Source organism: Entelurus aequoreus, linkage group LG10 (assembly GCF_033978785.1).
Source record: "Entelurus aequoreus isolate RoL-2023_Sb linkage group LG10, RoL_Eaeq_v1.1, whole genome shotgun sequence".
NCBI classification, from domain to species: Eukaryota; Metazoa; Chordata; class Actinopteri; order Syngnathiformes; family Syngnathidae; genus Entelurus; species Entelurus aequoreus.
Window position 1 is genome coordinate 29,963,392 of NC_084740.1, and position 27,270 is coordinate 29,990,661.

Sequence of the window (27,270 nt, forward strand, 5' to 3'; positions counted from 1 at the left end):
TAGCTCTTTTGAGAGCTGAGAGCTTTTGTGACAGTCAAGTCTTATATAATCTGGCAGAAACAAGTATTTCAGTCTGGCTTTTGTTGAATTACACAGAGGTTCTGGACTTGTGTGCACTCATCTTGTATTTGCTTGCTGCACAGCGCTGTCTACCTGCATGCTGTATGGCCACCAGCCCACCCGCCCACCTGGATTTTCACTCAAGACACCAAAGCCTCCTTGCGCTTTACCTCTTCTGTACTTCAACCTCCCCGCGCCTCTGTATCTGTCTTTGTAGCATGTGATCTCCACAGAGTTGGAGAATTGGCGCCACAAGAAAGCAGGCGTTAAAGTTGTCGTCCCTGCTGCCTCGTTCTTACCTGTGAGAGATTATCGTGTTGATCTCATAGTGGGAATCAATTAAGCTCTCTCCACATTTGTAATCGATGCACAGCAAAGCCACTTGCAGCTTTTTTCTTCAGTCCTTTACCTCTCAGCACCTAAACATTTTAATTTCTGTATTTACAGTGGCACTCATTATCCATTCTAAGCATGTATATATTTGAGAGCTGTGGGGATTAGGTGGGTGGACCAGGGGTGATAGAAGTACAAACCTTAGAGATGGATTTCTGTCATGATTGTCAATGATCTGCTCACTCGCCCTCTCAGCCAGACAGCGCAGGCCCAATTTATATTCCTGTTTCTTTTTTGTAGCTGTCAACGAGATAGACGTGTGTCCATGTTTGCTGCTGGGGAGAGTCAATGAGCCATTGATTTGGAGAAGCAAGCTGAATCCTGAGAGTACTCCATGATGGATGGCCCTTCGTCTTGGAAGAGAGGTGGGCAAATATAAAGAGGTAGGAATACACGGGACGGTGACATCCCTGAAGTAGAACCTATTGAAGCAAATACAAGACAGCATGTTTGGAAGAAGACATCTTGTTTTCAGGCTGCAGAGATTTAGATTTAGGTCAGTGGTGTCAAATTCATTTTAGACCGGGGCCACATGGAGAAAAATGTACTCCCAAGTGGGCCGGAATGGTAAAATCACGGCACGATAACTTAAAAATAAAGACAACTTCAGATTGTTTTCTTTGTTTAGAAATAGAACAAGCACATTCTGAAAATGTACAAATTATAATGCTGTTGGGTTTTTTTTACACTTACATGTTGTGGTTAGTAATATTCTAACTTTTACTTGTCGTTATTTATATTTTCTGAATAAATCATGTGATAATGTTCATCAGTCAACTCATTGGTGTTAATTTGCAATCTATCAAGATAACAAAATTATATCAAAATTAAATTACAGGATGTTATTTATGTAGTTTGATCATTTTCCTCGACTTATGTGTTTTTTTTGTACATATGTAGCATCATCTACAAAGATACGAAGAATTGCTATTGCGACATCCAGTGGACACATTTAGAACAGCGGTTTCCTTCATTCAAAAATTTCAGGTTAATTTTTATACTTAGCAAACTCATCCCACCGCCTGATCCGGCCCTCGGGCCGCACGTTCGACACCCCTGATTTAGGTGCTCGGAACAAGTTAATCAGAGCTTTTCTTCTTGTCACGCACGCACACCAGTGACCTATCGCCACTGGGTAATTCATAGAGGTGGAAAGTAACAAACTACTGCAGAAGTGTCAAACTCCTTTTCTTTGTGGGCCACATCCTAGTAACGACTGCCCTCAGAAGGCTGCTTGTAACAGGGAATATATATGAAAATGAATGTACAATCACCTCATGATATTATGGTATCACAAAATTGCATTTCATTATATTAATGTAATTGATTTGAAATCTTATGTCACGGACAAGTAGCTATAAAAGTATTTATTTTTGTTTTAACAAAAACACTGTTTGGAAGATACCATATTTTTTCGGACCATAGGGCGCACCGGATTATAAGGCGCACTGTCGATGAATGGTCTATTTTTGATATTTTTTCATATAAAAGGCGCACCGGATTATAGGGCACATTAAAGGAGTCATATTATTATTATTTTTTTATAAATGTAAAACACTTCCTTGTGGTCTACATAACATGTAATGGTGGTTCTTTGGTCAAAATGTTGCATAGATTATGTTTTACAGACCATCTTCAAGCCGCATTCTGACAGTCGCCTCCGGATGCGCCATTTTGTGGGCGGTCTTATTTACGTGGCTCACCTTTGACAGCATCTTCTCCCCGTCATCTTTGTTGTCGCAGTGTAGCGTGCAAGGACGGCAGTGGAAGAAGTGTCAAAAGATGGAGCTAACTGTTTTAATGACATTCAGACTTTACTTAAATGAATAACGGAGCAGAATCTCCTCATCCGGAAACAACAACACAGGAAATGTGTCCTGTGAAAAACCGTCCGACCGGAACTCTCTAATAACTAAAGTTCATTTGGTGAATAATATAAACTCACAACACCAGTATGTTTTAGCGCTTTCATGGCGAGTTTACTGACAGATATAAGTAAGAACTTTACACTACTTTATAATAGAAATGGCAACAGCGGAGGATGAATGTCCCATACCAAGAAGATAGAGAAAAAGAAGAAGCTTATCGACTACGGCGTTGGCACGGACTACAAAAGCGGATACGCACAATTTTTTAGGATTTACGCAGATCCAAAATACAGATCAGCAGGTACCAGAAGGTAAGAAACTTTGCTTTTGCGTAATATTGTGAAACAAAAAGCCAGATAATATGTCTTATCTTATACACACACCATAATAATACTTGTATGTTTAATGTGCCGACAATCCTTCAAACGGTGCGGCTTCATAGTTTACCAAAGTCGTACTAAAACATTTTGATAGATTTTTGAGCGCCGTGTGTAATGTTCTATATTTTCAATGGAACATTTGAAAAGGTTGGTGTTGTTTACTTGAGACCCATCATAGTGCAGTCTACACATATATCTTATGTTTGACTGCCATCTACTGGTCACACTTATCATTAAACCATGTACCAAATAAAATAGCTTTGAGGTGGGTAAGCTCAACCCAACTTATTCCTTACATTAGGCGCACAGGGTTATAAGGCGCACTGTCGAGTTTTGAGGGAAAAAAACATTTGAAGTGCGCCTTATAGTTCGGAAAATACGGTATGCTAATAAACAGGTGAAACTAAAACAAATAGAATGCATAGATAGATAAACCTTTATTGTTTGTTACAAAACAGAAATGTATCTTTGACAGGCTCTAAGACAAGACAAGACAAGGTTACAGGACGGAACAATAAGAGACAACAAATAAAATCATAAAAACATAGACACAACATGTAAAATATAAAAGATGATGCAAAAGTGTTCATTTATTTTTTGTTTAAAGTGATGATGGCAGTGGGAATTAAAGGTTTTTTTTATACCGTATTTTTCGGTGTATAAGTCGCTCTGGAGTATACGTCGCACCGACCGAAAATGCACAATAAAGAAGGAAAAAAACATATATATATATACGTCGCACTGGAGTATAAGTCGCATTTTTGGGGGAAATTTATTTGATAAAATCCAACACCAAGAATAGACATTTGAAAGGCAATTTAAAATAAATAAAGAATAGTGAACAACAGGCTGAATAAGTGTACGTTATATGACGCATAAATAAACAACTGAGAACTTGCCTGGTATGTTAACGTAACATATTATGGTAAGAGTCATTCAAATAACTATAACATATAGAACATGCTATACGTTTACCAAACAATGTGTCACTCCTAATCGCTAAATCCGATGAAATCTTCCTCCCCGGTGTCGCCTCTGGTATGCGCCGTTTCTTTTCTTTCTGCTGCTCGATCGCCGTTCTCTGCTGCATATTTCACTACGTCCAGCTTGTAATCTGCAGTATATGATTTCCTTTTCGGTGCCATTTTAGTTCAGCCCTTCTCAGTTTTTATAAGTTACCGCCAATGTTGAAATAATCCATTTTAATAGCTACGGATGTAGCAGCAGTTACCATGCCATGACCCAAAATGCACTTCTGCCATGACCCGCCCCCGCCAAATTCTTATTGGTTGACGTCTGTGACGATTGCTGATGTGTGTGTGATGATTGCGGACATGTGCTTCGTCTCTTACGCGAATGAGATAAATAATATTATTTGATATTTTACGGTAATGTGTTAATAATTTCACACATAAATAGCTCAGGAGTATCTGTCGCACCCCAAACTATGAAAAAAACTGCGATTCATAATCCGAAAAATACGGTATATGTTTTTTCTGGGCAAGTGGGACCTCAAAGCGACGGCTTAATGGTAGCAGCTGGAATGATGATGAGTGGATGTGAGGGGTCCTGAATGATGGAGGTGGCTTTCCTGGTAACTGCCTGAGTGTAGAGATCTCTGGGGGAGGTCCGGGGGAATCCACTTATTTTACGAGCCTGTTTCGTTATGAAGGAAAGTTTTTATGTTTGATTGGAAGTGAGTTGTACCAGGAAGCCATGTTGAAAATTAGTAAGGATTCTATTAATGATGTGTAGACCAGGGTCAAAGTGTGTGCTACTACAAAATATTAAATTCAACAATATACACTAAGGGCCTGATTTACTAAAGGTTTGCGTGTACTAAAACGTGTGTAAACTTGATAGCATATGCAACGCTGATCTACTAAACGTGTGCAAAGTGGATTGCCTCTGTTAAGTGAGCAGATACATTTTGCAATGTATTCAGAATAAAAGTTACTTTTCAATAGGGAAAGAATGCAATACTAAGAAAATACTATGTATACGAAAATTGACTGGCTTGTATTGAACCGTGGACTTGTTCATTCATCAGTAGAGCAGCTTTCAATCTTAATACAACTAAAACTATTTGCAAAATGTACCACGCCGCTGGAACCGCAACTAATCCTTATAACTCATTCGAAACAGCAACATGGACTCTGCATTCATTTGAATCGTGATGCATCGTGATCAAGATGTAAATCATATGTAATTGAATCGACAATTGATGAAGAGGTATCTGAAATGTATTGGACTATTGCTTGCAAATTGAGATGTATATCGTATCGGGTAGAGACCTCTAGTGGACTGTTGTTTAAAGGTAATCTCATCGGATTGGGGATCACGGAATCCAATTCTAGTTTAATTTGGATCAAACCTTCAGTTTGTGTTGTTCAAAATGTTTCGGTTGGATTTGGATAACTCTGATAATAAAACATAAACAAAACAAAAAAACAGGCTTAGCCTGATCCCAACAGGGAGTCGAGTTTCAAGGAAGAAAATGTAGTAAAACTTTCAAAATGGTCAAATAATACATCCTAATTCTATGTGTGTTGACTACAAAACAGTGTGGACTTGTAACAGGTATATTTGTGTTCCCTATGAGTGGAGGCGAGGTTTAGTCAACCTTTCTCCACCCTAATTATTTTTGAAATGGTCGTATTGACCGGCTGTTATGACTGTAAATTTGTAAAATCTGACCTCATCTGATGCACAAAAAAGGAGTTGTTATTACTATTTGCATGGAGATTTTTTGTATTCATATTGTTCCTGATATGTTCTTTATAATAATGTGTTCTCTTTTCCTGTATAATTTGTAATTTTTGTGTGTGTCAAGTAACCATTGGAATTCAGCAAGAGGGGTATATAACAAGTTACTGTATGTATTTGATTCCACTTGTTTTAACAAGGGTTTATTTGAGTCCTCAATGGCGCCCCTTCTCAGACATGATCTATGAATAGGTTGGACTGGCATTACAGTCGCCAGTTCAGTACTGCCATGATCGAAATACTATTTTTCGTAGTGTGTTGTAAAGAGCCTCACTGTATCGACCGGTGCACATTCCATCAGAAAGTAAACAGTGCCCATAACATCACTCAAGTCCATACTTGCCAACCCTCCAGATTTTTCCGGGAGACTCCCGAGTTTCAGTGCCCCTCCCGAAAATCTCCCGGGGCAACCATTCTCCCGAATTTCTCCCGAATTTCACCCAGACAACAATATTAAGGGCGTGCCGTGATGGCACTGCCTTTAGCGTCCTCTACAACCTGTCAACGCGTCTGCTTTTTCACAATACAAACATTGTGCCGGCCCAGTCACATATTGTATGCGGCTTCTGCATACACACGAAAGTGACTGCAAGACATACTTGATCAACAGCCATACAGGTCACACTGAGGGTGACGATATAAACAACTTTAACACTGTTGCAAATATGCGCCACACTGTGAACCCACACCAAACAAGAATGACAAACACATTTCGGGAGAACATTCGCACCGTAACACAACATAAACACAACAGAACAAATACCCAGAATCCCTTGCATCCCTAACTCTTCCGGGCTACAATATACACACCCTGTACCACCAAAGCCCGCCCCCCCAACCACCCAACACCTCAACCCCCCCACACCTCAACCCCCCCAACCCCAATCTCCCGAATTTGAAGGTCTCAAGGTTGGCAAGTATGCTCAAGTCTCCTGTCCATCATTACCACAAACATAACGCAGAGTCCAGTAGGCTTTAACTAGTGACAATTACAGTGCATTCAGCGGGGATTACATATTATTAGTGGGCGTGTTACGTGTGATCTACTAAGACTGTGAGTACAATTCAAAAGTGGTGCAGACCGCCTCATTTATATGAGGATTTTGCATGTATTTTGGGCAGAAACAGTTGATCATTTACTGCACACTCTTGTTATCATGGTCCTACCTGTGGCGATCGCTATGTTTTACAGCTTGCAGTACACATCGACCACTTTTTTATGGGCATTTTAGACAAAGCCCAAAGTGCATCTACAACGGAAGCCAGCGCCCAAGGTGTGCTCATGGGAGGAAGTCTGCACTTGTTCTTACCATATCTGCAAAAAATGGAGATATGGTAATATTTATTATAAAAGAAAACACGGACGGCATTTAAAAAAAATTCGCCAGCAGACATCAAAACGGATAAAAAAATGTGCTTTTATCAGCCACTTAAGTCATTCAGCATGTAGCTATAAAATTATAAAAGGGTGTTGCTGAATACACTATGTCTAATATTTTTTTAAGTCTGACAGACAATGCAAATATGTTGACACACACGTGACTGATGGTTTTCTGTCAATCGTATGTTTGCAGGCACTTGTCAGATGAGCAAAATAAAATGCTAAACACTGCTTGCAAAACGGTGATGAGGGTTGATAAATCACATTGCGTGTGCTGTTTAGGCAAGGCAAGGCAAGGCAACTTTATTTGTATAGCGCTTTTCATACACAAGGCAGACTCAAAGTGCTTCACAGACAACAAAGTGAAATGAAAGAAAATAAAAGCAAAATTAAAATGCAGACAATAAAAATAAAAACAGTGCAGACGTTAAAAGTTAAAAGATTAAAAGATTTAGCTGAAAGCTAAGGTGAACATAAAAGTCTTCAGTCTAGTTTTAAAAGTAGTGAGAGTTGGGGAGAGTCTGACATCTTCAGGAAGTTTATTCCAGCTATGTGTTGCATAGTGACTGAATGATGATCTCCCTTGATTTGAGTTTACTCTTGGAACCGCTAACAGATTGGTCTCAGAAGATCTTAGTGATCTAGAGGGCGTATATAGTGGGAGCATATCAGTGATATACTTGGGCCCTAGACCATGTAGTGATTTATATGTGAGCAGGAGGATTTTGAAATCTATTCTCTGATGTACAGGGAGCCAATGTAAGGATTTAATATATTTGCATTTTTGCCTCCAAGTATGGTGGGTGTTTTGCTAATCAGCATATATTCTGGAAATTGTAGCTTTACTTTTATATATATTTGGCCCAATTTTTGATATTTTCATTACTTCCTGTAACTGGAAATACTTTTTCAAGACAATATTGTATACAATTTGCAGGGAAAAAACAACAGGCACACATTTTTACAAGGCTATTATATGAAAAACTTGCACTGTTTGCTTTGTCTGATTGTCAACACATTTCATTTGTGCCTGTGTTTGCATTGTGTCTTTGTTGGCTTTTGCATGCTTGAAGGTGTTTATCCAGGATTTTTTTGTTTTTTTCCCCTATGAATTGTGAAGGATGCTACACGCACCGGCCCAATTACGGCAGCCGATGCTGCGCGGCACAAAACAGCGCTCGCTTGTTAGTTAAATAGATGGCGTGAACAAGCCCTCATTATTACAACGTATTACTGTGTTTGCGCGCCGAATGGAAAAATAGATCTCAGATTATGAGCTGAAAAAGTTTGTATGTGTGCTGACACGACACAAAAACAAAATGACTATAAATACGCACAATTACCATACACAATTGAAAAGGATCGCTTTGAAACACGAAGTGGAAGTTGTTTCGGCAATATCCTTGCAGCAGTCAGCAAACGTGTTTCTTCCTTGCCTCTGTTGCCAAAGTGTGCACACTGAGTCTCAAGTTTTTTATTTTTTTGGTTTTTTTTTGAGTCTCAAGTTTGCTGAAAGTTTCAACCTTAGAGGGAGTTTGTTTGTCAACTCTATCTCTTAGGTGCCCTCACTGATTGACTATGTGTTCTGTTTAAGGTATTTTCCTTATAGCAGAGTTTTCCTTTCCTTAGTCACCAAGACAACGCTGAATGTATGTTCTGTTCGAGGTTCCTTTATTAGAGGGAGTTTTCCTTGCCTCTGTTGTCCAGGTGCGCACACTGAATCTTAGTCTCTCACCAAAGGGCCAACACTATGGGCCTTAAGATCCAAACACCTCGCGCTAAAAATCATGTGCAATCTTTAAAATAGCGTGTACTATTAGTGGGCATGTCGCGTGTGCTCTACTAAGACTGCGTGTGCTATTCAAAAGTGGTGCAGACCGCTTAATTTTAAATGAGTATTTTAATACAAACAAATAAAAAAATAAAACAAATTCAGTTGATGTGTTTTGGTGTTTTAAAATGACATATGTTTTTTCATTTATATGAAAAATAATGTTTTGCAATATCCATTTTCTTGGGATTGGAACATTGGAGTAGACCAGGGGTCCCCAAACTTTTTGACTCCGGGTCCGCATTGGGGTAAAACAATTTGGCTGGGGGCCGCGCTATATATATATATATATATATATATATATATATATATATATATATATATATATATATATATATATATATATATTATATATATATATATATATATATATATATATATATATTATATGTAAATGTGTGTGTGTGTGTGTGTGTGTGTGTGTATATATGTATATGTATATGTAAATGTGTATATATGTATATGTATATGTCCATGTATATATATATGTATATGTGTATATATGTATGTATATGTGTATATATGTATATATATATATATATATGTATACGTGTATATATGTGTATATCAGAGGTGGGACCAAGTCATTGCTTTGCAAGTCACAAGTAAGTCTCAAGTCTTTGCCCTCAAGTCTCGAGTCAAGTCCCGAGTCAAGACAGGCAAGTCCCGAGTCAAGTCCAAAGTCAAGACTGGAAAGTCTCAAGTCAAGTCACAAGTCCTGCATTTTGAGTTTCGAGTCCTTTCAAGTCCTTTTGACCACAGACTAATATTTTTACACAGATTGTGTATGCTTTTAAACCGCTGCATTTATTTATTAAAACAAGTGCATTTGAAATAGCAGGAAAGAAAATAGTACTGACATTGCAATTCATAATAGCACTATTAACCAGTCATTTTAATAGTTTAAACAATTTTAAACATTTAACTCATTCCTTTACAGAATAAACACATTTGCAAAAACAAGTGCAACTGTACTTATTTGTACAAAAGTGTTAACATTGTATTTCCATGGCATATTGCATTGTAACTAGTTCCACAGCAGTTTCTATTCTGTTCTTACCTTATCTCATTGATCTCATCTCATACTGTATGTGTGTTGATGTGTGCGTACACATGAAAAACATAACAAATACATGAACATAACAATGAACAGAGTTGTACTTTTTAGATGTCAGGGCCCTATGCAATATGTACACATATTCTTAATATAGTATATATTTTAACTGACCTTTATTTGACTATGTTTGTCTTTTTGTAGGTGGCTAAAATATGCGGTGCTGCTGACCGCCGTCTAACGTTATGTTACTGTGTGTGATACATTGACTAACGTAACGTTAAGTATAGGTACCTCATGCAACCCTGCTTAAAAAATCACTTGACAAAAAGTATGAATAAGGTAGCAAACTGCAGTGGACGCAACATATTGCCGTGTTTGAAATGACGTTATAACCATAAACATCTTATAAGTAGACGCAATATTGGTTGCTGTGACGCCAGCAATTTGCATCTTGAAGTGGTGATGAGGAGCCGGCGAGCAGCCTAAACTGACAGTTGACAGGTAGAAAACAAAGATGCCGGGCTGGTGTTCAGCGTTTTCCTGCTCAAATGAGCGGACTGTTGAAAATAGGAATCGGGGGATTACTTTTCACAAGTAAGATTTAACATTAATGTACTATTGGTTGTATTTTATGAAAATAACATTACCACAGAGTTGAGAAGGAGCAAAGATCTTCAATATTTGTATGTGAAAATCACAAATAAATCTTCTGGGGGAGGATGACGCCCCTACAGGGGTTTGGTTTACAAACTTTCTGCCCCACCTAAAACAAAATTCACCAGCCGCCATTGATTATAATGCATTCTCATTTTAGGCAAAATATAAGACAATACTTTCTTAACAGTATAATTGTAACCAGGAATAAGTCTTCAAGTAACAATATTCAAATACTAACATTGTTGGGTAAAACAGAATTTGCTTTTATTCTGAATCCAGTGAAACAGATTGGTGGTTTTAGCTGATATAAAGACTTTCAGGTGTTTATATATGTTTAAGTATTTGGCAGACGCTTTTATCCAAAGCGACATACATAAAAAATACATATATAACAATCACTGTAAACATGATAATTTAAGGGAATAATGTAATACAAAATATCAATACAAAGTGTCACGACAGAATAAACTCTCTGCTGCTGCAGCAACAGAGATACGGTCTATAAGATATATAGATATCTAATGTATTCATACATTGTTTATGTAGCATGTATATATAACGTAATCATATTGTTTCTTCAATTTAAAAATAGCTGACCGTTTTTTCCCCCCTTCTCTGGGATTATATTCCCAGTTTTAATCTCGGACGTTTGGTCACTTATAGCGTATAAGAATATTCTATTACTGTTAAGCAAACTATGAATAATAAAACATGTGTCCGTTATCATAGCTACACGTATGACAAAAAAGTGCGTGAAAATGAGTGGTATTCAATGAGGTAAAATGAATTAAATGCGTTGACAGTTCATTGCTCCTGCCAAATGAATTGCACTGAGTGGAGCGGATCACCACTCCAAGATGGCGGCCCCGCGTCTCGTCTGCGCCAGTAGGCAGTAGCGCTCGATGCTGTGTACCCTTATAAGATGTCTATGGTTATGACGTTAGCAGTGAGTTTACAGCCTCACTGATTTAACTACACAGCAAATAAAAGTCATGTTACTTAGCCAATAAACGTTATCTTACATTCAACACTTACCCTTCTTTGTGCAACTTCAAATGTCGAACGAAGTTGGAAGTTGTTGCGTCTCCGTCTGTAATATTCGAACTGCGTGATTTGCATACGGCAATTCGTTGACCAAGTCGTAGTTTTTATACCCGAACGAAACCAACTTTGGTATAAATCTTTCTCACTGGCGCGTTGTTTGACAACTCTTGTTCATTGGTTGTCCTGCAATTTGATTGGATCAATGCTGTGTGATGAAACCAATGTAGATCTAATTTGATTGGCTGTTGTACTGAGAGCACACACGCTGACACGCAGCACACACGCTGATGGACACACATGTACAAAATGAAAGCTACGGAGCGCTCCCAAATAACTTTTTAAGCTTTAGGTTTTGGGGAAAGTAGCAAGTCATGTCAAGTCAAAAGGCTCAAGTCCAAGTGAAGTCACAAGTCATTGATGTTAAAGTCTAAGTCGAGTTGCAAGTCTCTTTACATTTTGTCAAGTCGAGTCTAAAGTCATCAAATTCATGACTCGAGTCTGACTCGAGTCCAAGTCATGTGACTCGAGTCCACACCTCTGGTGTATATATGTATATAAATGATAATGATAAATGATAAATGGGTTATACTTGTATAGCGCTTTTCTACCTTCAAGGTACTCTAAGCGCTTTGACAGTATTTCCACATTCAACCATTCACACACTGATGGCGGGAGCTGCCATGCAAGGCGCTAGCCAGCAGCCATCAGGAGCAAGGGTGAAGTGTCTTGCCCAAGGACACAACGGACGTGACTAGGATGGTAGAAGGTGGGGATTGAACCCCAGTAACCAGCAACCCTCCGATTGCTGACACGGCCACTCTACCAACTTCGCCACGCCGCACATATGTGTCTATATGTGTATATATATATATATATATACATATATATGTATTCATACATATATATTCCTCGCGCACTAATTGACTTAAAGAGCGCACTTGCTGCATGTCACGTTATCGATGGTAAAATGCATTTTTAGACAATATGATTTGCCTGAGTGGCTAGGAGACGGTAGAAAATGGACTAGTAAGGACAAATTTAAAAAAAATAGTAATAATACAAAAAAATATATATATATATATATATATATATTTTTTTTTTAACTTGGGACTTCCCGTGGGCCGGATTTTGGACACTGGGGGGCCGTAACCAGCCCGCGGGCCATAGTTTGGGGACCCCTGGAGTAGACGTTCACAGTTAGTGGCAGCATCTTCCATGAAGGCTCCTTCAGCGCGCTAAAAAAGTGCGTTCCATTGTACAGTAGATCACATTGCACGACTGCCTCTGAAATAGTGGTACATGTCTGCTACATGTTTCAAAAGATAGCCAGAATGTGCGGTAATTGGAATGCAGTAAATCTCATTTAAATAAGGCGGTCTGCACCACTTTTGCACTTGTTGTCAATTTGCACAAAGTCTTACTAGATCACACGCAACATGCCCACTAATAATATACCCAATTTTATATTTTGCACATGCTGTTCAGCACGTGGTATTTGGATCTATGTAGATCAGTCACCAAGTCTCGACTATGTTTTAGGATTATTCTTGTTCAGAACGCTGCTGCTAGAGTTCTAACAAAGACCAAAAAATGTGAGCACATTACACCAATCTTTAAATCCTTACATTGGCTCCCTGTACATCAGAGAATTGATTTCAAAATCCTCCTGCTCACATATAAATCACTACATGGTCTAGGACCGAAGTATATCACCGATATGCTCCCACTATATAAGCCCTCTAGATCACTAAGATCTTCTGAGACCAATCTGTTAGCGGTTCCCAGAATAAACTCAAATCAAGGGAGAGCATCATTCAGTCACTATGCAACAAATAGCTGGAATAAACTTCCTGAAGATGTCAGACTCTCCCCAACTCTGACTACTTTTAAAACTAGACTGAAGACTTTTATGTTCACCTTAGCTTTCAGCTAAATCTTTTAATCTTTTAACATTTAACGTCCGCACTGTTTTTATTTTTATTGTCTGCATTTTAATTTTGCTTTTATTTTGTTTCATTTCACTTTTTGTCTGTGAAGCACTTTGAGTCTGCCTTGTGTATGAAAAGTGCTATACAAATAAAGTTGCCTTGCCTTGCCTTGCCTTGCCTTTAGAGGGAATTTTTCCATTACTCTGTCGCCAGAGAAAGTGAAGTGAAGTGAAGTGAAGTGAATTATATTTATATAGAACTTTTTCTGTAGTGACTCAAAGCGCTTTTACATAGTGAACCCCAATATCTAAGTTACATTTAAACCAGTGTGGGTGGCACTGGGAGCAGGTGGGTAAAGTGTCTTGCCCAAGGACACAACAGCAGTGACTAAGATGGCGGAAGCTGGGATCGAACCTGGAACCCTCAAGTTGCTGGCACGGCCGCTCTACCAACCGAGCTATACCGCCCCTTGTGGGGCCCCTAGTTGCCAACATTAGGGGCCAACACTAGGTGCCTCATCTACTTAGATCAAAAAACTAGAAAATTGCGTGTACTAATAGTGGGGTGGTATAGCTCGGTTGGGGCCAACACTAGGTGCCAACACTAGGTGCCAACACTAGGGGCCAACACTAGGTGCCTCATCTACTGCGGTATAGCTCGGTTGGTAGAGTGGCCGTGCCGGCAACTTAAGGGTTGCAGGTTCGATCCCTGCTTCCGCCATCCTAGTCACTGCCGTTGTGTTCTTGGGCAAGACACACCACCTGCTCCCAGTGCCACCCACACTGGTTTAAATGTAACTTAGATATTGGGTGTCACTATGTAAAGCGTTTTGAGTCACTATAGAAAAAGCGCTATATAAATATAATTCACTTCACTTCACTACTAAGATCAAAAAACTAGAAAATTGCGTGTACTAATAGTGGGAGTGTGATCTACTAAGACTGGAATTGCAGACAGTCCTACTTAAGTTATTATGTTTTATGCATTGTAAATAAACCGTGAATAAAAGCTAGCAATAGGTGGCTGACAATGTATAAAGCAGGCTAAAAACATCCAAGTAAAGTTTTATACAGTGCAGGTCAAAAGTTTGGACACATCTTTTCATTTCAATGTGTTTTCTTTATTTTCATGACTATTTACGTCGTAGATTATCACTTAAGGTATCACAACTATGACACCTGTGAAGTGAAAACCCTTTCAGGTGACTACCTCTTGAAGCTCATCGAGAGAATGCCAAGAGTGTGCGAAAAAGTAATCAGAGCAAACGGTGGCTATTTTGAAGAAACAAGAATATAAAACATGTTTTCAGTTATTTCACCATTCTTTGTTAAATACATAACTCCACGTGGTTTTGATGCCTTCAGTGACAATCTACAATGTAAATAGTCATGAAAATAAAGAAAACGCATTAATGACAAGGTGTGTCCAAAATTTTGGCCTGTACTGTATGTAATGTAGTAACAGGCATATTCATAATAAAATGTAATAGTTACGTATTTTGGTCATTTTAAGCATACAGCAGCACCTTAATTTCTCAGACTCATCCCAATATTTGACGTCATGAGAGCCAACAAAGATAACTTTTGACAAACAATGTGTCACGGCCCGGGCACATGCCAATGTGCATTCCTCAATGAGCGCAGCAGAGCGCACCTCTGGACACGCCCACGGCCGCTCCTCTCCTGCACGCGTCACTCCACCGGCTGCAATCAATCTGAAATCAGCGCACCTGTCGGTGTTGATCTTCCTGGTCTTCTTAAGCCTGCACAACCTGCCATCGCTCGCCGGAATATAATCTTCTGTTGGCGTACCGTAAGCTCGTCTCCAGCTTCCTAGTTACCTTCTGTCCTGATCTCTGTGTTTTTCCCTGCGTTGATTGTCGTGCCCTCCCTCATCCCGCAGTTCCCTGTGTGCATTCCCGAGTCAAGCTGTGCGTCTTGTGCTCCTGGATCTTCCCTGCCTCCCTCGTGCTTCCTGGTTCTCGACTCCTCGCTTGCTCCGGACTACGAAGACTCGCTCCTGCCTCTCGACCCCGCTTCCGCCCCTGGACAACCCTGCCTGCCTTGCCCTCGTCGGACAGCACCGCTCCTCTCAACACGCACCTCCAACATTTACAGTAAAACGCTCCAGTTAAATACTACACATAGTCTTGCACCATACACACTCTTGGATTTTGTCACACACCATTCTATAGTCTATTAGTATTGTTTGATTATTATTATTATATATATATATATATATATATATATATATATATATATATATATATATATATATATATATATATATATATATATATATATATATATATATATAATACATAGAGCTACATCGCCCCCTGGTGTCTGAGCCGTCATCTCCTCCTGTTAAACCATGACACAATAATCCAGAACCTAATATTTTTAGGCCTGAATATACGGAGCATAAACCACAAGTTTTAGACACTAAGTCATGCTGACTGATGGGATATTCGTACCTTCCCATTTTGATGAAGAATTAATCATAATCCTCACGCAGGTACAGAAAAAAAAAGTGGGCTTAAACAAGTGTCTTGTCATGTCTTTTTTGCTATCTCCGGGTCTAAGTTGAATCAAAGTTGACCAACTTCTTGGTATATGGCTACAACCTTCTACTATACAAGTAAGAGACATGATTTATAATTTAACTTTTACCAACTCAGAGGTGATGCAGCAGCTCACCGGCTCAGTATGGCAATAACTGCATAAACTCTCTGTGATTAATGCATTGCTAAAAGTAGTTCATCCACTTTAGCACTTATAATAACAATGTCGCTACTTGGTCATTATTTTTTATGTTTTTATAGAAGGCTTTATGGGCACAATAAAGTTCTCCCATTAGCTGCATTGTTAGCCACCTCGTACTTGCTGTATACAAGTTAGAATGAATAAAAAAAGAAAGACATATGTGTTATTGTCTCACACAGGGAGTGTAATGATAGGCAACATTTCCAAAAAAGAGCAGTTCACCTTTGCCCTCCAGTTTAGTAGCTCAGCAACACGCAAACCTTTGGTATATTTTATAATATAAGTACTTTCTCTTTTCAAGGATTATTCCTGAAATGCTGTTTTTCCTTGACTCTGTCGCCAAACTACCTAAGAAATTAACAAATTAAAATGATGGTTTGACAAAATCAGACTATCTTTGAATCTCAATAAGACTAAAATATTGCTATTTGGTAACAGTAGAAGAGAAAGTCAAATACGAATACAAATAGACGGAGTAGATACTGAAGGGGTAAAATAAAACAAATGTTTTGGGTGTAATAATAGATGATAAAATGAATTGGAAATCTCATGTAAAAAATATACAACATAAAGTAGCAGGAAACACGTCAATAATGAATAAAGCAAAACATGTTCTGGACCAAAAATCACTTCATATTCTTTACTGCTCACTAGTGTTACCATATCTGAGTTATTGTGTAGAAATATGGGGAAAGAACTACAAATGTGTGCTTCATTCACTAACGGTGTTACAAAAAAGATCAATTAGAATAACACATAATGTTGGATATAGAGAACATACAAACCCTTTATTTATTGAATCACAAATATTGAAATTCAACGATTTGGTGAATTTACAAACAGCTAAAAACCTTTTTTTTTCCTTTTTTTTTATTGAGACAAAGATTATGTATTTAATATTTGTTTGCTTACTATGGTATATTATTTATTTATTATTTATTTGTTCACTGTTCTGTTACAGACAACAAGGAAATTGGATAAAATTGCTATGGTATGAAAAGGGGTAGGATTAAATAAGCTCTGCTTCTTCCTACTCCTTTTCGGACGTGCTGTAATGAAACAACTGGAATTGTGTGATGCATTACATTGTATAGTATGCATGTTCCAAATAAACTGAAACTGAACTGAACTGAACCTATACTGAATATTTATTCTGTAAGGGGTTTATTCCTTACAGTGAGTTTGTACTTGCCTCTGTTGCCTAAGTGCCTATATTAGGTGTATTCTCTGTTTAGGAATTATTCCTTGGACCACAGGTGCCCATTACGTTGTTCGCGAGCTACCTGTCGATCACGGAGTAGGTGTGGGTCGATCGATTATATCAAAACGGATCATCAATCCTCACCGTTATGTCACATTTGTCACTGGATTGACACATGTCAACCGAGGGTCAGCTGGCTGCTGTGAGCTCAGTATGAAGAAAAAACAGTGGCCAGGAAACACTTTTTATTTCAACACAGTCTCTCTCTCCAAATACCTGCCGTCAAGGGTCTGAAGACCAATGGCACAGTTCCTGTCCTCAAAATTAAAGTGCTGCTCCATCCTGTCTGCACTAACAAAGCAAAGGTCTCAGAAAACTGGCTTACACAAGCGAGCGAGCTACGGAATTACCCATACTCCTTTTTTCTAAAGGGTAAAAAAAGGAGTATGGGAGCTGGATAAAGCTAAAAACCTACCATTTTAAAGTGAATTATATTTATATAGCGCTTTTCTCTAGTGACTCAAAGCGCTTTACATTGTGAAACCCAATATCTAAGTTACATTTTTAAACCAGTGTGGGTGGCACTGGGAGCTGGTGGGTAAAGTGTCTTGCACAAGGACACAACGGAAGTGACTAGGATAGCAGAAGCGGGGATCGAACCTGGAACCCTCAAGTTGCTGGCACAGCCACTCTACCAACCGAGCAATACCGCCCCATTTTAATGTGTTATTGGAATGGGAGGAAGACTCGTTGTAAATTCGAACTTGTGGAACGTATCAGCAACATTCTGTCTTGTCTGATTCCAATCAATGCAAGTAATCGGAGTAAGTACCGTATTTTTCAAGGCTTAGGGCGCACCGGATTATAGGGCGCATTAAAAGGGTAATATTATGATTTTGTTTCTACCTTTGAAACACTTCCTTGTGGTCTACATCAGTGTTTTTCAACCTTTTTTAAGCCAAGGAACATTTTTTGCGTTGAAAAAATCCGGAGGCACACCACCAGCAGAAATCGTTAAAAACGAAACTCAGTTGACAGTAAAAAGTCGTTGTCGCAATTGTTGGATATGAATTCAAACCATAACCAAGCATGCATCACTATACCTCTTGTCTCAAAGTAGGTCTACTGTCACGACCTGTCACATCCCGCCGTGACTTGTTTTGAGTTTTTCGGTGTTTTCCTGTGTGTAGTGTATTAGTTCTTGTCTTGCGCTCCTATTTTGGTGTTGATTTTCATGTCATGTACGGATGTACTTTGTGGACGCCGTCTGCTCCACACGCTGTAAGTCTTTGCTGTCGTCCAGCATTCTGTTTTTGTTTACTTTGTAGCCAGTTCAGTTTTAGTTTCGTTCTGCATAGCTTTCCCTAAGCTTCAATGCTTTTTCTTAGGGGCACTCACCTTTTGTTTATTTTTGGTTTAAGCATCAGACACCTTTTTACCACTCAACAACAACACATAATTTGCAGACTATAATTACTGGTATGCAAAAAATATTTTTAACCAAAATAGGTGAATTTAGATAATCTCCCACGGCACACCAGACTGTGTCTCACGGCAAACTAGTGTGCCGCGGCACAGTGGTTGAAAAACACTGGTTTACATAACATGTAATGTTTGTTCTTTGGTCAACCTGTTGCAAAGATTATGTTTTACGGACCATTTTCAAGCCGCTTTCTGATCGTGTCTTCAGAATGTGCCGTTTTGTGGATGGTCTTATTTACGTCGCTCCACTTCAACAGCGTCTTCTCTCGTCATCTTTGTTGTACCGGTAGTTTTTAGCGCTTCCATAGCGAGTCTACTGACGGATATGAGTTAGAACTGTTTGCTACTTCATATTAGAAATGGCAACAGCAGAGGAGGAATGCCCCACAACAAGAGGATAGGGAAACTACAATGGCAGACGAGCGCAAATTTTCCGGATTTATGCATATCCTAAATACACATCAGCAGGAACCAATAGGTAAGAAAAGTTGGCTTAGCAAAAAAAAAAAAATGCCAGATAATATGTCTCCTACTCGGTGCCCTTTTAGGTCCTCATACACACACACCATAATAATACCCAAACCCGGCTGCGGAAAAATATTTAATGGGGGGGCGTCAATTATTTCCAGGGGGGCCCCGGCTAAAAATGTATTCTCGCCGAGGTAGCGCGCACACTTTTTAAAGTCAACGTGCCTTTCATTTGATTACTTATCATCTTGTTTTAATTAATAAATACAATTTAAATTAAATAAACAGCTTCCAGCCCAGGACTAATAATACCTATATGTTGAAGCACAGTATGTCTGACTACGGTAGCCGTAATGCGCCGACAATCCATTAAGTGGTGCGTCTTCGTAGCTTACCCAAGTCCTACTAAAACATTTTGACAGGTCTTTGAGCACCATGTATATTCTTAATGAAACATCAACGTTTTGGTATTGCTTGCTCGAGTCATTTATTGAACAGGCCTCATCCTGCAGTCACCACGTAGCTCTTAGTTTTGACTGCCATTTACCGGATGACACTTGCCATTACACCATGTACAAAATAAAATAGCTTCAAGGTTGTTAAGAATAACCATAATTAATCAGTACATTAGGCACACCGGATTATGAGGCGCACTTTCGATTGTGCGCCTTATAGTCCGAAAAATACGGTAATGCAAAATACACCAATATATATATGCATCTAACAAGTTTGTGTTTGTATTAAACACTTGTATATGTATATTAGGGAAGAAGAAAGTTAACACGATAATAACGCGTTAACTATAAATTCCTTTAACGGAAGGATTTTCTTTTTTAACGCACGATTAATGTGCTTGCATCCTGACTCCTTTTTGAACCTCAGGCAATTCCATAGTGAGGGGAAATGTACAAGTGTCTAATTACTGTTGGGCCACAAGCAGGAAAATAGTGAGCAGAAATACCTCCCAACAAAGGGTACATTATGGAAATCCGATGTCCAAAGTCAAGACAAGTCATTGTACCGCCAATACAGGACTATTGTATCTTTGATCACCGTGAGATGACGTCACTGGAGTGAATGCAGGCTGGCGTGCTTTGCCGTTTGCAGGGAGGAGCTTTTTTTCCGTGTTTAGATGCAGTTTACTGCATTGATAACATAAAATGTGGATTGTGGATTGTAACTGCTTTAGTAAGGTGAAGTAAACGCTCAACAGAAAGGTAATACAGAGGCTGGAGGCAGACAGTAGGCAGGACGTCTTTATCATGTTTTATTCTTGTCATCATAACATATCAAGACTCCTTCTCAAACCAAACGCAGACTTCCGGCTTCACAATAAAAGCGCTATGCGTCACATCCACTACAGTAACAAAACGAAAAATGTATTCCATTACGATCGTGCTTTGATTGTCAGAGATGTTTTGTAATGTAATCTGTAATATTTTACCGACATAAAAGTTAGTACTTCAGTTGAGGAATTTATTGTAGAGGGGGACATTTTGGGGCAGATTTGAAATAAAGTGAACTGTATATTCTTGTATAACATGCTCAAATTGACAGTCCTCCATTACAGAATGTTTATCAGGCTGAATATCACACCTTATTAATAAATAGAGAAGGTTAAGATATTGTCATGCAGTAAAACAAATATGATTAACTTGTACAACATGTAATTTACAGTGGTAATATCACATTTTACTTTACCAAACATCTTTGACAATCAAAGTATGATCCTAACAATCCACCTATTGTGGTATAAATGGTATAACTGGTATCTGAACATGGTGTGGCTCCCCCTCTGCATGCAAGTGCTCCTACAGCAGGAATAAAAATGATGTATTCCTACAAAATACAAAATCTGTTGAAACACCAACGCACTGCAGGTAATTTTTTTATTTTCATTAAAAACATGTGCATGTGCTTTTTGTGTTGCGCTGTTGTATTAAATAAATGTAATTGTCCAGTTAAGGATAATAAAAACTTTAAAATCTCTGTCTAGGGTACACTTAATAATGATGAAAAATTATGTTTATCTGCAATTAATTGCGATATTTTTTTTCTTTTGTATCACGATTAAATTTGAGTTAACTATGAACTAACTTTGAGCATTACAAATAAATATTTTAATCCTTTGACAGCCCTAATATATATATATATATATATATATATATATATATATATATATATATATATATATATATATATATATATATATATATACAGTATATATATATATACAGTATATATATATATATATATATATATATTATATATATATATATATATATATATATATATATATATATATATATATATATATACTGTATATATGTATATGATATATATACAGTATATATATATATATATATATATATATATATATATATATATATATATATATATATACTGTATATATGTATATGATATATATACAGTACAGACCAAAAGTTTGGATACACCTTCTCATTTAATGTGTTTTCTTTATTTTCATGACTATTTACATTGTAGATTGTCACTGAAGGCATCAAAACTATGAATGAACACATGTGGAGTTATGTACTTAACAAAAAAAGGTGAAATAACTGAAAACAAGTTTTATATTCTAGTTTCCTCAAAAGAGCCACCCTTTGCTCTGATTACTGCTTTGCACACTCTAGGCATTCTCTCAATGAACTTCAGGAGGTAGTCACCTGAAATGGTTTTCACTTCACAGGTGTGCCTTATCAGGGTTGATTAGTGGAATTTCTTGCTTTATCAATGGAGTTGGGACCATCAGTTGTGTTGTGAATGAGAAGGTGTGTCCAAACTATATATATATATGTATATATATATATATATATATATATATATATATATATATATATATATATATATATATATATATATATATATATATATATATATATATATATATATATATATATATATATATATATATATGATGTTACTTCCTTGGAGGAAGTTTTTCCTGCCCTCTTTTCTTTTCAAAGATTTTTCCTAAAAGGGAGTTGTTCTTCCACTTTGTTGCCATTAGTAGCCACACTGACTTGACTCCCTTAAGGGAGTTGTTCTTGCCACTCTTTTCAAAGTTTTCACACATACAGTCAATAGTTCTGCTCAATGTTTTATTCTTTAGAGAGATTTTTTTGTTCTCTGCTTCCATCGCCAAAAGTGTCCACACTGAGTCTCAGCTCTGTTCGCCGTTTCTTGCTTAGCGGGAGATTATTATTCGCGCCTTTGAAGTTTTTTTACACTGAGACTTGGTTCCGCTCAAGGTTTCATCCTTACTGAGATGTTTTTCTTAGTTTCTATCGCCGATGTGACCACACTACGTCTCTTACATCTGTCACAAAAGTGCCCACACAATCTGTTCTGTTGGAGTTATCCATGCTTCCATCCCATCTCCAGATTGACCACATGTAGTTTCTTTAAAATGTAATCTTTTGACTGAGTTTTTTCCTGGCCTCTGTTTTTATAGCACCTTTACTAAGTATTGGTTTGTTTCCAATGTTCTTTTTTGGAGGGAGACTTTTCTTTCCGCTGTCACCAAAATTTTCATTGGGTCCACTGTTCCCAATAATCTACTTTTTGTCGATGGAAATGATCTGCTTTGAGTCCATCGAGGCCATGTAAGAACCATGAGTTCAAATGCCTTAGTCATGCGTTAAGCCTGTACAAAAATAGCATGGGAGGTGTTGTTGAAGAAAATATGCATAACATCAACCACCCTCATTTCACGGCCGGCTAACCCAGTGAGAAGTCATAGAGGAGGCGGGGGGGTGATGATGAAGTGACATGGCCAATAACTTTCATTATCAGTGTCTGTAACCTTGTTCCGTGCGCTAATTAATTCATCCGCTGGCAGTCATATGCCATGTGTGTAGTCCCTTTTCCCCAAATCCTGCTCTTTGAGTCTCACTTGTTGGAGTTCCGCATTTGTCGGTTTCTCTTCCCTGTTTTGTGAGTATACAAAAAAAAGGTAAACGTCCCTGATCCGGCCCTGCCCGAGGGCCGGATCAGGCCCGGGAACAGGTTTTAACCGGTCCGCGGGATGAGTTTTCTAAGTATAAAAATTAACCTGAAATGTTTGAATGAAAGAAACAGCTGTTCTAAATGTGTCAACTGGATATCGCGATAGCAATTCTTTGTATCTTTGTAGATGATGCTACATATGTACAAAATAAACCACTGTCATGTCTGTTGATCATGTTTTTGTTTGGCCATGTGCTGTTTGTTTTTTGGACTCTTTTTAGTTCCTGGTTGCGCACTCTTACTTGTTTTGTTTCCATGACTACTCATTAGTTTCACCCGTCTCACGTTTTGCACTCAGGCACCTGTCACTAATCATGTCGGTATTATTTAAGCTTGCAGTTGCCAGGCAGTCTGTCTGGCGACATTACCTCCCTGATACCCATGCTATCTGATAACCTTACTACTCATGCCATTGTCATGCTGCCATAGTTTTCATGCTGCTCGTTTCTTGCCACGTGAGTTTTGTGTAAGTGTTTATTTGTTTCATGTTCATAGTTTTTTGCCCAAGTGCTAGTTTTGTTTCATAGTCAAGTTTGTTCTCCGCCTTTGTGCACGCCTTTAGTTTTGTACCTTTTGTTAGTGTTAAAATAAAATCATGTATTTACCTCCAAGCCATGTCCGATCCAACTTTACTTGCATCTCGGGAAAACAAACACCCCATAGTCCACGTCTTGACAACCACATGATGTTAGTAAATCAGTCGAGGAAAATGATCAAACTACATAAATAACATCCTGTAATTTGATTTTGATAGATTGAAAATTAACACCAAAGATTGACTGATCGATGACTGATGAACATTATCACATAATTTATTCAGAAAATATAAATAACAACAAATAAATATAGAATACTATTAACCGCGACATGTACGTGTAAAAAAAACAAAAAACATTATGATTTGTACAATTTCAGAATGTACTTGTTCTATTTTTAAACAAAGAAAACAATCTGAAGTTGTCTTTATTTTTAAGTTATCGTGCTTTGATTTTACCAGTTGGGAGTAGATTTTTCTCCATGTGGCCCCCCTCATCTAAAATGAGTTTGAAGTGAATTATATTTATATAGCGCTTTTCTCTAGTGACTCAAATTGCTCGGAGCAGGTGGGTAAAGTGTCTTGCCCAAGGACACAACGGCATTGACTAGAAAGGCGGAAGGGGGTATCGAACCTGGAATCCTCAAGTTGCTGGCTCGGCCACTCTACCAAACGAGCTATATCGCCCCTATACCATTGGTGTTTGACACCACTGATGTTATTGATTTAAATCACATGAATTGCAATGCTTTGGTAAACATTCTGTAAGGATGGATTGTTCTATCTCAAATATTATTATTTTCATAATACACTGTATTGTTATTATTAGATAATGTCTCTGCCTTCTAACTCTTACGCCAGTCAAACCCCCTTCCCCAACACAGCCATAGAACAAGCATTGCAGGATTTTACTCCCATCGTGTGGCCTTTGGGGGAACAGCAGCTTGTTTGTTGAAAGGCTTGACTGCACCTCTCAGGGACTTCTTTATATATTTCAATCAAAAGGGTCTCCTTCAAATCCCTATTATCGTTTTTAGTGCTGTCAAAATTGCTGTGATCTCGTTATTTACTCACAGCTGTGTAATGTTTGTATTCCTATTAGGGCCACCATCAGAGACTTATGCTGCATCAAAGGCAACTGTGTGTATGGCTATTAACTTAATAGGAAAAATAGCTCGTGTGCCTCAGTAGTGGCACCACAATCATCCTTAACTATACTTTGGTTTAATAGTACTGCATTCCCCGGTACGTTCCTGCAAACGTAAAGCTCCTGCACTCATCTTCTTATCTTTGCTTCTGCATTTGGGTCCGTGTGCCTTCCGTTCATTCGATTTCAATTCTTAAACGCGAATCAAAAAACAAAATTAGGGCCATTTTTTGATTTTTATTATATATGTCAGATTTCAAAACAAACAAAAAGTTGGTTGATTTTCATTCAAATATTGCCATAAATTTGAATTGTGTGCTGTTTTCCTTTCATGGATTTGTATTTTTCCAGATTAACACAAAAATTTTAATATGCAAAAAAATTGTGGGTTATCTGTGTGATGACAAATTGAACCGGAAGCAGTATTTTAGCTTTTTTAGCATAACGGTAACATCTTTGTACAGCAGGAGTCATTCTGTCATTTTTTAAAAAGTGTCATTAAACAGTTGTTCAAATTTTGTTTCAGAAATGAAAATAGGAAAAATGGCCCGAAATTAGTTTTTTGATTTGTAATTAAGAATTCGAAAACAGAATGAACGACCCATTTGCCGCCATGTCTCATCATTTTTTGAATGGGCGCAGAGTCATTTTAATCATCAAAGATGCTTGATAAAGGTGAGTCATACCAAAGACTATAAAAATAGGACCCATTACCTCCCTGCTTGGCACTCAGCATCAAGGGTTGGAATTTGGGGTTAAATCACCAAAAATGATTCCCGGGCGCGGCCACCGCTGCTGCTCACTGCTCCCCTCACCTCCCAGGGGGTGATCAAGGGTGATGGGTCAAATGCCGAGAATCATTTTGCCACACTTAGTGTGTGTGTTACTTTAACTTAACCTTTGTACCAATATTCAATATACACCAAATGTTTCACTTTATTTGTGATACGGTTATTAACGGAAAACCGATATATTGTAGGGTATTTGTCATGATTTGTTACCCGGGTCATGGCATGATTTATGTATGGTAGTTTCCTATGTTTTATGTTTTATGTTTTTTCCCAAGTGCACCCTCTTTCCTTTTGTTTACTGTTGGTTTCCAAGGGCACTGATTCTCCTCACCTGTCTTAGTTTAGCAATTAGTGTTCTCACCAGGTGTTTTGGTTGATCACTCCCCTTTATAGTTTTCTGTCACCCTGCACGAGTTGCTGGGTCAATGCTTGCTATATGCAACAGTTACGTGACTTCTAGTTTTTTCGCACTCTACTATTTCTCGCTGTTCACCCTTGGTGACGATTTGATTTGTTCGCTCCACGCTGGTTTAGCGTCTGAGTTTTGTTTTCTATTTTTGTCCTGCGTTTAATATTAAAACTCATCCTACCTGCACGCTGCTCCAGCTTGTTTTCTGCATCGGAGGGAACACGACCAGCACAGCCACGCGCCCAAGTCATAACAATATTGTTTTTTTTGTTTTTGTTTTTTCCAAACATAGACCAAAAATACCAGACCACGGACGCAATCTTGTGTCAGGCTCAGATGAGCGTTGCTTGCGACGTGTACGAGAGAAGCAGCAGGTAAAAGTATATTTAATGACCAGGCAAAAGCTATAGTGCAGCTGGACAGTGCACCGGAAGCATAGGGAAAGCTATGCAGGACCAAAGTTGAAAAGAGCACAAGCACACTACACAGAATACCAGCATAATAAACAGTCGACAAAGTAATGATCCAGCCCTGTTCATTGCCGGCATATAAAGCAGCCTGATTGGCAAACAGGAACAGGTGTGTCTAGACTACAGTGCCAATCAGAGACAGGTGAAGGAGGCAGCTCTCAGGACAGAGGTACAGTGACAGGAATTTGAAACCAAAATAACAACGCTGCAAAGGAAAAGACACAGAACACAGAATAGAACACAGAACAAATATAGTCATGAAGGACCATGACATCTTGTTTGATGTGCACTGAAATCGAGGCGTTATCTCAGTCCCTCAAAGATTTTGCGAGTACGCCATTTCAAGCAAATTCAACCAATCCCCACGAATTATGCAAGACCTTGCGATTTTTATCCCATGCATGTAACTTCCTCGCATATTTTGGCTAATCAGCATCATTTACACCAATCAAATTTGTCTCTGAGCTGCGTTGAAACACAACTGTCTAATCGAAACCTGTTTGCTTCTTATGTCGACAAAGCAAGAATAACAAGGTGTAACAATATATCAACTCTTCCTTGCTCAGGCGACAATTGTCGTCCTCCTTGTCCTTTACATGTATTAATAT

At 38.3% G+C, this 27,270-nt stretch overlaps 1 long non-coding RNA gene across 1 annotated transcript in view; it reads right to left on the reverse strand.

Annotated features, from left to right (window-relative positions):
• Positions 1-263: 263 nt before the first annotated feature.
• Positions 264-27,270, reverse strand: part of LOC133659346 (uncharacterized) — a 30,291-nt gene continuing 3,284 nt past the window's right edge. Inside the window, exons 2-3 of the long non-coding RNA XR_009827623.1 lie at positions 594-875; positions 264-359 (exon numbers count right to left, since the gene is read on the reverse strand). This is a non-coding gene — a long non-coding RNA (uncharacterized LOC133659346). The remainder of the gene's footprint in view (positions 360-593; positions 876-27,270) is intronic.